The sequence below is a fragment of the Crocuta crocuta genome, unplaced genomic scaffold (assembly GCF_008692635.1).
Source record: "Crocuta crocuta isolate KB4526 unplaced genomic scaffold, BGI_CrCroc_1.0 scaffold427, whole genome shotgun sequence".
Classification (NCBI taxonomy): Eukaryota; Metazoa; Chordata; class Mammalia; order Carnivora; family Hyaenidae; genus Crocuta; species Crocuta crocuta.
In genome coordinates this window covers 3,396,745-3,410,894 of record NW_027533273.1, presented here as the reverse complement: position 1 = coordinate 3,410,894, position 14,150 = coordinate 3,396,745, and the positions used below count along the sequence as shown (strand labels likewise).

General features: G+C 43.3%; 1 protein-coding gene and 1 non-coding gene across 11 annotated transcripts in view; both read right to left on the bottom strand.

The window, feature by feature from the left end:
* The window catches only part of NCKAP5 (NCK associated protein 5), a 1,056,676-nt gene that overhangs the window by 816,773 nt on the left and 225,753 nt on the right, over positions 1-14,150 (bottom strand). The window lies entirely within an intron of this gene.
* Positions 13,620-13,727, bottom strand: LOC144218062 (U6 spliceosomal RNA). Its single transcript, XR_013331039.1, has one exon. It is a non-coding gene; the product is annotated as a U6 spliceosomal RNA (small nuclear RNA).

Genomic DNA, 14,150 nt, shown 5'->3' with positions numbered 1-14,150 from the left:
ATTAACATGCAGTTATATTACATTCAGGTATATATGAGAGGACGATTCAAGAATTCTATAAACTTCTCAGTGCTTATCAAGGTAAGTGCACTCTTAATCCTCTTCACCTATTTCACCCATCCCCCCCCACCTCCCCTCTGCGAACCACCTAAGTGAAAAAAGTCAGAGAAAGACAAACCATATGCTTTCACTCATATGTGGAATTTAAGGAAAACAAATGACCAAAGAGAAAAAGAGAAACAAAAAACAGACTCTTAACTACAGAGATAATTCATTTTTCAAAGCAGACAGAGGAAAATTCTATTTAGTGTTAGTGTTAAGTCAACTAAAATCTAAATTTGGAAAGACTTAAGGTTCAGTCCTTTAAAAAAAATATTCACGTGGGGAACCTGGAGGGCTCAGCCAGCTGAGCGTCTGACTTGGGCTCAGGTCATGATCCTGTTCATGACTTTGAGCCCCACATCAGGCTCGCTCCTGTAAGCGTACAGCCTGCTTCAGACCTTCCGTCCCCCCCTCTCTCTGCCCTTCCCTGCTTGTGCTTTCTCTCTCAAAAATAAATAAATATTAAAAAGAAAAATTAGGAACATTCAATACGGTAGACACTGTCCTCCATATCTTCCACATGAGTGATGTCTTACCATTTACTCAACCCCTCTGAAATTCACGGAAGTGTGCACTTTGGCAAGGCTTTTCCGTGTAATTTACAACTCAAGCATACTTATCAGACTGGGGACACTGCTCCAGTGACATGTCTTTCTGCAGAGTTTTGGAACGCAAAAGAGTCCTGAGGTACAACTTGAGTGGGAGGTCTGCACACCAGACACGGCAATAATTTATCTCAAATATCAAAATGTCAAATGGAATAGCCACACGTGAATGGGCCAATAATGCCCTTGGCAAAACAGAATCCGTAAATTGATTTTAAAGCTGACAGGGTTTCCATCGATAGATGAATAGACAAAGAAGATATGCTATGGATCTATAGTGGAGTATTACTCAGTCATAAAAAAGAATGAAGTCTTGCCATTTACGACAACATAGATGGACCTAGAGGCTATTATGTTAACTGAAATAAGTCAGATAGACAAAGACACATATCATATGATTTCACGTATAGGTAGAATCTAAGGAAAAAAAATCCAAATGAATAAACAAAAACCAGAAATGGATCCATAAATACAGAGAATAAACTGATGATTGCCAGAGGGAAGGGGGATGGAGAGATGAGCAAAATGGGTGAAGGGGAATGAGAGGTAGAGGCTCCCAGTTAGAGAATGAATAATTCATGAGGATGAAAGGTAGAGCCTAGGCAATGCAGTCAATGGTTTTTAATAAGGTCGTATGGTGACAGATGGCAGTTACACTTGTTACAAGTAGAGCACAACAGACAGATTTGTCAATTCACTATGTGGTACAGCTGAACCTAATAGAACATTGTGTGTCAACTAAAATTTAAAAAGTAGAAAAAGAAAAGTTGATAGGGTGGCTCTGGCCAAAATGGGAAAGCCAAACGGTAAACTGGGATTGCAAACTGATTTTCAAAAGGTCTATCTTGAAACATTTGAAATGAACTTAAGTAAATAACTAATTCTTAGGTAGTATAAATTATCCAATATTAAATTTCCCTCAGAACTGAACCTTAGGCTTCTTATGACAGTGATATATTTGTGACATAAATTTTTTTCCCTGTAAGACTTCTCTCTTCCATGCTCACTGATGCCTGCAGTTCCATCATTAGAAAGTTCCACTTTTACCACTTACTTAAATGCAACACAGAGGCGAGGCCCATTAGGCTTGCTCAGCCACTGAAACCCATCTGCAGGGAACAGGCTGATAACCTGAAATCTTCTTTTTTTCCTTTCTTTGGTATCTCCCACCTTGTGCTAGACACTTGATATCATAGGGTTTCTGAGCTCTAAGGAACTTGACAGGTCACTGGGGTCCCAACCTGTTATCACAAAGAAAAGCCAGTGACGCTGAAGCTCAGAAGGAAAACGAGAATTCTCCAGAGTGAGCCCGTGAATGGCAAAACTGGGAGCAGAGTGTGGAGCCCACAGCCACGTAGAATTCATCCCCTAGCCATTTGCTGAGCCCCACTAGATGCTGGACACTGCATTATATGGGGGACACGGTGACGAGAACTACAAACATCTTTTCCTATAGAAGCCTGAGATCAAAGTGGGTTCCCAGACTCAAAACCCAGTACAATGAATCTACCCAACTAAGTGTAATTATAGAAGGGCCTCTTTGATTAACTCTTTTCAATTCAATCTAAGGAGCTTAATGATTAAGATATAAAGATTATTTCCTTAGAAGTTTCCACTTGAAAAAAAGTACTAGAATTTAGATTCCACCGACATGTTTCTGACTGAGATTCCAGCAAATATAATTTAACTTTACTGATGAGTTTTTTTTTTCATTTACAGAGCATGAAGAGACAGCTCAAGCATTTTAGTTACATATTTAAAATTAAAGCTGTTTATTCATTTACTCTGTTTATGAGGTGTGTATACAAAGATTATGAACACAAAAGTACTGATGTGATTACTCCTGATACTCAGATCTAACTAGTTACTATTAACAACAGCTAAGTTATTAACTTTTCTAATGGATCAATTTGTACATTGTCATGGATGACGGGGAGTCTTATTCAAGTGTGAAACCTCAGTCCATTCCATTTTCCATGAATTCTCTCAGATAATTAGTTTCAAGAAATACCACCATGTAACACCTTATATTTTTCTAGTCCCCCTGGGAATATCTGAACCATGTGACGGGAACAAAAAACCACAAAATCCTATAAGGAAGTAGCATTAACATTCAATACTGGACAAGCAGTCTTTGCTCCATCAAGCCTCCCTACATTTTTTTTTTTTTTTTAATTTCTAGGAGAGAGAGAGAGAGACAGCGTGAGCAGGGGAGGGTCAGAGAGAGGGAGACACAGACTCTGAAATAGGCTCCAGGCTCTGAGCTGGCAGTCAGCACAGAGCCCGACGCGGGGCTCGAACCCACGAACCGCGAGATCATGACCTAAGCGAAAGTCGGACGCTTAACCGACTAAGCCACCCAGGCGCCCCAAGCCTCCCTACGTTTTTATTCACACCATGTACTTGTCATAACTGAATGGCCACTGCTTTGGTCATTGGCTTCGGGTTTCCCCTCAAAACTCGATGGTGGCTCTGTCAGTCCATGTGCACATAGCTTCGTCTAGTTTACGGGCACCTTTTCCTGAATGTGCTGTATTTATAGAGTGCGCAGAAAATACAATGCTTCGTTTGTGATCTACCATTTCAGTACCTTTTTCAAAGCCTCCTCCAAAGGGACATTATGGGCCACTGCTCCGTTTCATTCTGGAACATTACATAAATGCCAGCTGCTTTCTGAGGGCTGAGTGAGCGAAGAAGAAATTGGATCCATTTATTGGAAAGGAGCTGTGGATGCTGTTGTTGGAGGATTTTTCTAGTCTTTCTCCTTTGGCCAAAGAGTCCTTGCCTGGCTGTAGAGAGTTACTCCAGTCTCAAAACTGACTCAGTTCTCTACCCTCATTCCTCTTTCCATCATATATGGAGGTTACATTGTTGGCATTCATACACGGCCAAAATGGGGAAAGCCTCCTGAACTCAACTCCTCAAGTGCATGCTTCAAGCTTCTATGACTTCCATCTGTGCGGCTCCCCACTGGGCCTTACTCACCCCTTCAGAGCTCTGAAAGAAGCACTGCAGAAATTCAGAGGGGGAAAAAGAGCTCAATTTTTAATACAGCTATATTTTTTAAAGATTTTAATAGGAGCACAGAGCCTTGGACATAAGGTGCTCAATGAAAATGTGATAAATGGAAGAATGGATGGTGAACTTCCAGGTGTGCCTGGGAAATGATAAAGCTCCCTGTGGAGGTGAGGCCGTGGCTGGAGGTGGTGCCTTTCCCTCGCTCTGCACAGTGGCAGGCTTCAGGAATTATCTTCCATCACGTACAAATGAGCAAGCCTGCTTCTTGGGCATCTGAGAGCTGAGAGTGGGCTGAGCACCTCGAGCTCTCAGGAGCGTGTCATCTTTGGTTATTTAATTAAGAGTGTGTATGGATCACTCACAATACTCGCCAGGATAAAGCTTTACTTAGTGGCTACAGAGACACATAAAAGGAACAAAGCCAGTGCCGCCAGCAAGGACACTTTATTTTCTATTTATTAGAGTGACTGTTATCATTCATGTTTTTCTTTTACCCAGCCATTCATGGACCATCTCTCAAAGCTCCCCTCTGCTGGGCACCAGGGTAGAACTATGGGCCAGTTAAAACCCCTGCTCCATTTCCTAGTTCTTGCTTTATCCCATTTCTCCCTGGTACTGGGGCTTAAGTTTTCACTTTCTCAAATATATATATGATATATATAGATATATTTGCTCTTGTGTCACTTGATACTTTATAAGTGGAGAAGGAAATAGAGGCTCAGAAAAATGTAAAGGGTTGAGGAGGGCACACAACTAATCAGTCGCAGAGCTGGTCTTATTTTATAATACTGTGAGCTGTGTGTCCTTTCTGTGAGCTGGTTTCATTTTCCTTTCTAAAGGATCCCTGCAGCAGCATGCTTATCAACAAGGGCAATAATCTTGAGTGGGATCCTCTCTCAGCAGAGGACTTTGAACACGACATGTGTGACTGGAATGGCTGTGCCTTCAGTAACCACCACTATATTTGCTTTTTTCTAATTTTCCCCTGGGATCCGGTAATCACATAGGAAAAAGGATAAACTCTCTTCCTGCTCCTGCAAGACTAAGACTCCTTTTAGTTAATTTCTCATTTAAAACAAGGTTTTGTGGCTGTTGTTATTTCCAGACAGTTTTCCATTAACCAAGAAATACAGACTTGATCCTTAATTGAGTGTTATAAATAGTACAGAGTATAGAATAACCAAGAAACTGGCCGTGGGTCAGACTTGGTTCTGGTTCAGAAACTCGGTGTCCACTCTTGCTAACTTATGTGATTCAGAGCAAGCTATTTAACCTTTTGGAGCCTCAGTTTCCAGATCTCTGAAAGAGGAATTATGCTACACACATCACAGGTTGCTGGAAGAATTATATGCATATCAGCTCCATGAGAGAAGGACAACTATTGTCTTGGGCACCACAGAATTCTGTGAAGAAACAGGCACAATAAAGATTAGTTGAATGGAATGAAAGAATTAATCAAAATATGTATGATGGATCTGTGCAGTGCTCAGCACATCACCAGTGGCCAGTGATCTAAGTCTAAGTTAATTTTCCATCTTTCTTTTCTTCTTTCATCTATCTAGAAGATCGGGTTCCACGGTACATGTGAAAGTAAACATTAATGGATATCATCTGCAACAGTGGAAGAACTTTTGTACACTAACACACCAGAAGTCCTTCAGAGATGAGCGGAAGTGTCTGAAGATCTCGGAATCACTCTGGATTACGTGTAGGACATCAGCCACTCTTTATGATACAGCACACTGCTGATCATCCCTACCAGAGCTCAGAAGGAAGAAAGACACTGCCAGGGAGGAATCAAAGCCTGGGATTCCTGGCTATGACTTTCCTTTTTGTCCCCTGAGGAAAAACTCCCTCCATGCATGATGACAGGCACTCCGGGCTTTTCAAGGGCTCCTGGGGAAAGCATTTCAACCCAAAATATCATCTGTGATCTGGTTTCCATCACGGGGTATGGGGGGAAGGTCTGATGTTGGACATTTAGCTCCATGGGAAACTACCGCCGCAAATTGAATTTTGAAAATTCAATTCAATTTAAAATGCATTAAGGTCTATTAAAAAAAAAAAAATTTCTGGTGAGTCCTTTGTTATGTGAGGAGTCTCTCTGGAAAGAGGAAAAGCAACCACCGATGCATCTTTTGTATAAACCTGGATTCACATAAATAGAACTTTCTTAAAATGAGGTCTGAGGGCCTCGGGGCCTGTATCTCTTCCAGGAAGTTTTTCAGAGAAGCTTTCCCCATTCTTCCACGGCTCAGCATGCTAGCGGAAGCCCTCATCACAGCACACAGGAAGGCCTCTACACACAAGGGAGGCCAGACTGTCATCTGAGTAAAAAGGTCGAGGGAAACTACTATAGAGAAGAGCCACTGTGAAAACTGTCACTGAAGCCACGGCACCGAGATGGCGTTCGGAAAGAAGCCAATCCCAACATCGGAGGAAGGGAACTCCAGAAAGCTCACTGATCAAAGCACAGAGAGATATGCTCCCCTCAACTCTGAAATGTGCTTAAGGTACACTTAGATGGTACAGGTATTAGTGGTGTGAGTTTGTTGGTAAGACGGACCTCGGTGCTTCCTGGTCACTTGATCTGGGAAAAGCTATTAAATTTTAAGCATCAGTTTCTTCACCTGTATAAGGGAGATGCTATAGAATCTCCCTGTAGAGTTGTTGTGAAAATTCAATGAGCTAATGCAAATAAAATATTTAAGTCCAGTGCCCAGGATATAATAAATACAATGTTAGTGGTTATTATTATTGTTATTGTTATCAATAGCACTAATTCAGATGAAAATGGAAAACCATATGGAATGATTGAAGGTCATCTGCTTACACACTAACACCATCATCCTCATTCCATAGTAAATGATCACACACCGAAGGGAATGTGTACTGGCCACTCCTCTTTCCATCCCCTGAATTCAGGATCCTGAACCAATGGCCGGACCGTGGTCTCTTTCCATCCACAGAACTCAGCTGTCCTGTGCTTCCTTTCCTCGAAGTCCTTTCTCAACCAAACGACAATCAGATAAGCTTTTTGTCAGCCCTTTCAAGGGACATAAGGCGGCTTGGTTTAGCGCTTAAAAAGTAATTTTAATTCTAGAATTTCAGTACCACTCAGCGCTCACATCCAAGGTACCAACATACCCAAGCAGAGGATTAGGCTCTAATTAGAAGCAGGCTGTAAATTTTATATGAGGACCCTGGTGTTTCTGCTCAGTTTAAGTTACACTGACTTCCAATCATGCATTTTATCTTTTGGCATGCATACATAGGTGCCCAATAAATGTTACCTTTGGTGATAATAAAACAAAAGCCTAAGTTTCAAAAGTGAAATAACCAAAAGACCATTGTCTGCATTCTTGGCAGCGGCCAGAGAACCAGTTTTTCCAAGTCAGCAGCCTCTGAGGAGGCTGGCCAGGGGCCAATTCCCAGGGTTGGTGCATTCCTGGGGCCTGGCAAGAGGCCACTGGGACCCTGTTTCCTCTCGCGTTCTCTTTATGTAGTGGAAAATCTTTCCCGCTTCGAACCCTCTGAGTCTGTTTCGCCCCCTTCGAAGTAAAGAGAGACAGTCACATGGGAAATGATCTTCAGCCCCTTCCCCAAATCGAGTCTCCCGCTGCTCCGAGTTGGCACAGCTCGAAGCAATTGAAGGCATAAGACCAACAAAAGAGAGCTCGGCTCCGCAGCCCAGTCTCCAGCCTGATTCTATCAGGGGCAGAGGGCCTGGGGCCGAGGACCCAGCGGTACCCTGCGCACAGGGAGTCATTGTACACTTGTTTAGAAGGCTATGGGCACTTCTGCAAGCCTCTGGAATAAAACTGCCTGTTATAAATAGATGTTGGCTGAGCTTCAAGGGTGACAGCAGTAGGCCAAAAGTTCCAGAAAAATATAATACTCCATATAAGAAGGTCTGGCGTACAGCTCATTAACAGGGGACTGACTACTGAGGCAGTTGGCCTAAGAAGAAAGGAATCCAAGGTCTGATCTGATACAACCTGCAGGCAACACCTGGGGAACATTTCTGGCTGATAACATCATGGATACGCCATTCAGTTTCTAAACATCATATATGAATATACGCAAATCAAACATTTAGAAAAATGTCTTTTCTGAATGTCTCCTTCCGTCTGCAGACAAAGAAAACTGCCATCTGGAGTCACTACGTCAGCTGGCTCCACATATTTTGAGTGAGGAGGGGGAGGTAACATGCCAAGCACTGTGCTCCATTTGACCCCCTTGCCTTGATTCTCCTAACAGCCCGAGCTCTTTCTTCTATGTTATGCAGCATCTATTTCCTCTGCGCCCTTTAAAATGAGTGCTCTGCACACAGTAGGCTCTTCAAATGTGCTTTTCCTGACTCTTCCCCCATTGCTTATATTTTTGAGAGGCTGAAGTTCAGCAGCGAGGAGCGCCATCATGGCTATAATACGATACTTTTCATTGGCACAGAGTCCTACGGTCTCCAAGACAACTTTCTGGGTCTATTTCTTTGATGTTCATGGCCACCCCATGACCGAGGAGACAAAGAGTCAGAGAGTTTAAGAAACTTGCTGAAGGCCACACCTCTACTGAAGGGCTCACCTCAAGTTCAAATGTGCAGACTTGGAGTTCTAATGCAATGATCAATCCATTATATGACACTTGTACTTCAGCCATCCCACAGCGCTGCACTGGGCACTTTTATCAGGACCTCTTAGAGAGCAACGTGTCACTGGCCGTGTGGAACTTGGGCTGTGAAGATGTCCCATCACATTGTTCTGGTTAAACCACGTTGTTACCAACTTCCAAGGAAATGGGCTAGAAGGCAACTCATAAGAAACTGTTTCTAATTACATAGAAATAGTAATCTCATCTTGCTTATGATAGTGTTTTCTTCCCATTCTAGACTAAGTGTGGTATATAACAGGATAAATGTGCTGACTGGGTTCTGCTGGCACCTAAACATCCACTCTCCATCCTTCTCTACCCTTCTCTGTCCCCCGGGGTGCTATGTGGGCCCCTTCCCTCTGGTTTCCAAGTAGGTTCAGCAAATGGGAGGTCCCAGAGGGCCCTGGAGAGTGGGAAGGGAGGGGGGAGTTTTCCTGCTTTGATCCCCACCCTGCTGGGCCAACACTGGTTAGCTGCATCCCTCCATCTACCAAGTGGCTACCTACTTGCTACCTACCTACTTGCTACCAAGTGGCTCTCTCCTTCTGGCCACATGGTTGTATGGCCATGTCATTCCCTTGCCCTGTTATCCTGTTGAGTTCCCCACATCCTTCTCTACCCTTGTAAGAGGCCTTTTATTAAACTGTCCTCCAGAGGCATCTGAGTGGCTTAGTTGGTTAAGCATCTGACTCTTGATTTTGGCTCAGGTCATGATCTAGCAGTACGTGGGATCACGCTCCACATCTTGCTCTGTGCTGAAAGCATGGAGCCTACTTGGGATTCTCTCTCCCTCTCTCTCTCTCCCCCTCACTCCCTCTCTCTCAAATTTAAAAAAAAAGAAAAAAAAAAGATAAACTAACTTAAAAAATAAATAAATAAACTATCTTGAGCATGCCATCTGTTTTCTCCCAGGACCTCAACTGATGCATAATAAAGGAAATAATATTGTTGATGCAGTCTTTGTAGGCAAAACTATGGAAAGTTCCTTAGGTCCTCCTAAGAGGATGAAAAATTCTGATCACATTAGAGCTGGCTCTCTTCTACCTTCTCTTCCTCTTTGCTAGACCTCACCAAACAGGAAGTAGGTCCGATATTCTGCCTCAGGGGCCTACCAGCAGAGCTCCAAACTTGATCCAGGAGATCTCAGAGTAGCTACCTACTGCTGCCACCTAGCTAGGACTCCTCCACACAAAGGAGGTGGCAATGACACCACTACCCACATCCCAGTCACATCTGGCTGGTAACTTCAAACACTTTGTACTCAGCCTTGTGCTCGCTTACACCAGATAACAGCATAAGCAAGCAGCCTCCACGGCCTGACCATCCCCAGGTACAGCAGGCCTCTGACAATAGCTCCTCCTCCCAAAAAGGCCAACCTACTTATCTGCTGGCTCTGACAGATAGATCCCAGAGTTTATCAGATGATTTTATTTCCCTCAATGCCTCTATGTGCATGAGAGCAGTCAATGAATTAATTGTATTAGGAAACCTACCAGGCCGAAGACAATTGCTTATGACTAAGGACTAGAAAGGTGCTGAAAGACAGAAGGCAAGCAAACCTCAGAGGCATCTTCGGAAATGGACAATTATGATCCATTAAGCCTAGTTAAGGAACTGAAATTTATGAGGAGGAAACATCTGGAACTGCCTGGAATGCAAAGGAACCAAGAGGAACCACTGTTTGGGCTTGTAGAGAGCAGCCCAGACAAATGGAATTCCGTGTTAGGCGAGAATTGCAAAATTAGTACATGAAAGGGACAGCATTGAGGCAGTGCATCTGGTGTTAAGTGAAGCGTTTTAATACAATGACTCCTGGTTTTGCTCTTGAAATATTAATTGAAATGGGGATGAGTATGAGGGCTGTCACATGAATAGAGAACTGGCAGAAAGATCATAAATACTGGCTAAGCTGAGCCAAGGCAACAGAACATGGCAAGGGAACAGAAAGTAATGAAAATGCTGCCTAATTCCCAGCGATGAACCCTGTGGATGCTTACTAAATATTAATTGATAATAATGAACTATAGTAGAGGATGGTAAATTAGTGGGAGACAGACTGCTGGAATACAGCTAATATATATGTACAGTTGGTATAACACACTGATAAATGAGAAGAAAGGAAATGAAAATGATTTAGCTGAGCGATGTACCAGGAAGTGTGGGTAAGAGGATGGGGGGGGGGGGGGGAGGGTGTTGGCAAGAGGGACAAGAGGAACATTAAGATGATAATTCAGGATCACAACAGAGCTTTCTTAGGGTCTTGGCAATTCCTTAAGTATAAGCCAGGCACCTTTGAGTCATACTCTATTCTTTTAAGACACTATGGTTTATCTCACATTTCTGCTTCACAGTCCTCAAGGACACCACAGATTAAATCTGGACCAGTTTCATGGAGGGAGATAAAGCTCTCCTCCTTGGGAAAGCCCTCTCTGATCAATACAGCCAGAAGAGCAAACTCTTCCCTAAATCGCACCACTCTTATTTGCACCACTGTATACCTCCTGGTATTACTATGATTTGTGTATATGTGACTAGATTTTGTAAAGCTTCATAAAATGAAAATCATCTTCGCATTTCTAAGTGAGTGCTAAGAAATAGCACTTCACAGTGCTGAGTGACCTTCGTAGGTGCTCAATTCCAGTGCTGATCAATCAGGAACCCTAGAGAGGAAAGCAGGCATCTATCAGGGAGAACACCCAGCTGCCTACTGGGTTGGAAGACCGGAATCTAAGGAGATTGATAAAAGCTCTACCTCTTGTTATGGACAAAGCACTAGAGAATCTGTCATGGGAACAATCTTAGGCTGCCAGAGGAGGATACAGAAACCTCAGTTGCCATGGAAACTTGTATGATCTGATGATTCCCATTGTTCAAAGATGGTGAGACACCAGGAGAATGACAAGCAGATCTCTGAGCCCTAAGAAAGCACAGAACACTCCAAGCAAAAGTCTCTGCTCATTTGTACTTATTTCTTACAACACATTATCATTTTATCATCTATCAATAACAGAGCATTTACAAAGGGCTTTCAAAATGTTCCCAGTTCCTATTTTGCTTACATGATCTTGGAGACCCCAGGTATGTACAGATCTATGTCTGCAGCAGGCAGACGGGACTCACTGCAGCAGCCAAGACCAGGTGATGGACCCAGGTGCTTCTGAGATCCTGCTCTGTGACCTGGGCAAGGCAAGCCATCTGTGGACAGGTCTTACGGGCCAGGCTTACTAGACTAATGGCAGAGGAAGCTACCTAATCACTCTTGGGTCACAGATACCTTTCAGAATATGATCATAGTTATGGATCCCGTCCCTATAAAAATGCACATATGCACATACATATAAAATTTAATACAATGTATTTCAGAGAATTCAAAACCCCTGAAGCCCTCTCATAAATTTGCCTTATCAAGCACCTTGGAACTCAAGAGGATCCAGGTATCGGGTTAAAAATCTCTGATGTAAAACAAAAGTCCTTATACACACACTGGAATCATCCTTGATCAAACTGAAAAGGTTGTCATCCACTCTCCCCAACTTCTGACCCAGCGCTCAGTGCCTCCCTCCTCCTGGTAGTGCCTCCTTACTCCATACCCAGTATCTCCTGATAGTGTTAGTGAGTTCACAAATGGCCACTAACTGGTGAGTTCACTCATTCATTGAGTCATTGATTCGTTTATCCATAGCACTGCATGTTTTTCATGTGTCAGACCTGAGGGACCCAAATGTGCCTATGACAGGGCTCATGTCCTCTAGGGCCTTACAATTCAGCTCAGTCAGGCCTGATTTTGCTTCCCAGGGGATATTGGGCAATATGTGGAGACAGTTTTGGTTGTCACAGCTAGGGGAGGGTGCTATTGGCATCCAGTGGATAGAAGCCAGCGGTGCTGCTTAACATCCTACAATGCACAGAACACCCTCAACTTCACAACACAGAAATACAGGGTCCACAATGTCAAATAAACTGAGAAACCCTAATTTATGATAGACAGGCATGTGACCAAGTGTTAAACACAGTGATAAAGACCAGGGGTAAACATTATGGCAGTTCAGGAAAGGGCATTTTAACAAAAACTTTGGAATATAGGGTTATGGCAACAGACTGCATTACTTTCAAGACAAGAGGAAGGAAGAAGAAGGGAAGAGAAGCCATTTGGGGTAAGCCATCACCATACTGAAGGGAGTCAGTCCTCTGAGTAATCCCAAACAAGGGGGGAATCTATTTCAAGTGGCGAGCAAAAAATGGTATTTTGGGGGGAATTCCCTCATTGGAAATGATGTTGACACTCTACCCACCCCCATCAGACAGTGGCTCAGCCAAAAGAATGTGTAGCCACTTGATCGGCTCATCACTCAAGTTATAAAACCTGTTGCATTCTGGGTGACAACTATACTTTCGATGCATCTTGTAATTCATTCCTCCGTACTCTACTCCCAATCCAGTCAATATCTCCATCTTGTACATGTATACATCACCATGAATCCCCACATGGGTAAAAACACAAAGTTATAGATACAATATATTATATATAGATAACATATATGTGTATTATATATATGTGTGTATGTGTATTATATATGTGTGTATGCATACACACACACACACACACACACACACACACACAAAATCATAAACGTCAATCTCTGTGGAAGCTGGTTCCAAAATTTGGTTAATCAGAAAAGGCACAATACCAGAAGTCAGACCTAGACTGAGTTCCAACATAGGCATTCTTTATTCTTTGTATTCTCCCTCCCAACCTCAAATCATTTGGCAACTATTCCACTAAAATCAGATCTGGCCTCTCTCATCAGCAGGCACAGGTATGGGAGATGTGCTGATAGACCTGTACCCTCTAGCCCTGTTGAAGCTGGGGCTGTTTAAAATTGGAAGCACAATGTAAGGAGCTCCCAGTCACCAGCATACAAGGTTTTCTGCTTCTCAGCTGCTACCTATGGAGGGACAGGATGACCTGGAGGCAGCCACAACAGAGTTGAAATCCCATCTACCACATACCAGTTCTATAGCCTTGAGGAAGTTCCTTAACTTGTTCAGTTTCAGATTCTTTATTCAGAACATAGGAATAATTAAGGGTCATCTAAGTCCTGAATGACAACTTCTATCTAAAGCACTGAGCAGAGTGCGTGGTGCATATAAGCCTCAGTAAATTTCAGCTATTATCACTGAGGGCAGAGAGCCATCCTGGTCCCCACTCAATGCAGGGCTCACTGAACATGCTGAGCTCTCTGCTAAAGTGGCTTGGATGGTAGGCTTTACCATAACATCCTTGTGCAAGGGCCATGCTAATTTTCCCTGTATCATTCCAATTTTTAGTCTATGTGTTGCTGAAGCAAGCACAAAGATTTTTTTTTTTTTTAATCTTTAAGTAATCTCTACACCCAATGTGAGGGTTGAACGCATAACTCCGAGTCACATGTTCTACCGACTGAGCCAGCCAGGGACCCCACTAGACTTTACCAGTCCACACTGCTGACATACTCGATGTCCACTGCTTGGGTGTATTCTATTTCTGCTCCTTTGTCCTGCCTTCCACTCAGATTATTTTCAGCAGCAGTATTGCTCATATCTCCAGCCTCCCTCTAGGCACTGTTCTTGGTGGGTTCTGATCTTTTCCTGCTCATCTGGGGCCCATTTAAGACCCTTAGCAGCCAGGTATTTTGGGCTGTGCCTACCTGGACAAGCCTCCCTGTCTTTTCCCAACCCATGTGCACCAAATCTATCCATAGCCTCCAGGAGTCTGTGCTGCTGGAGGCAGCTGGG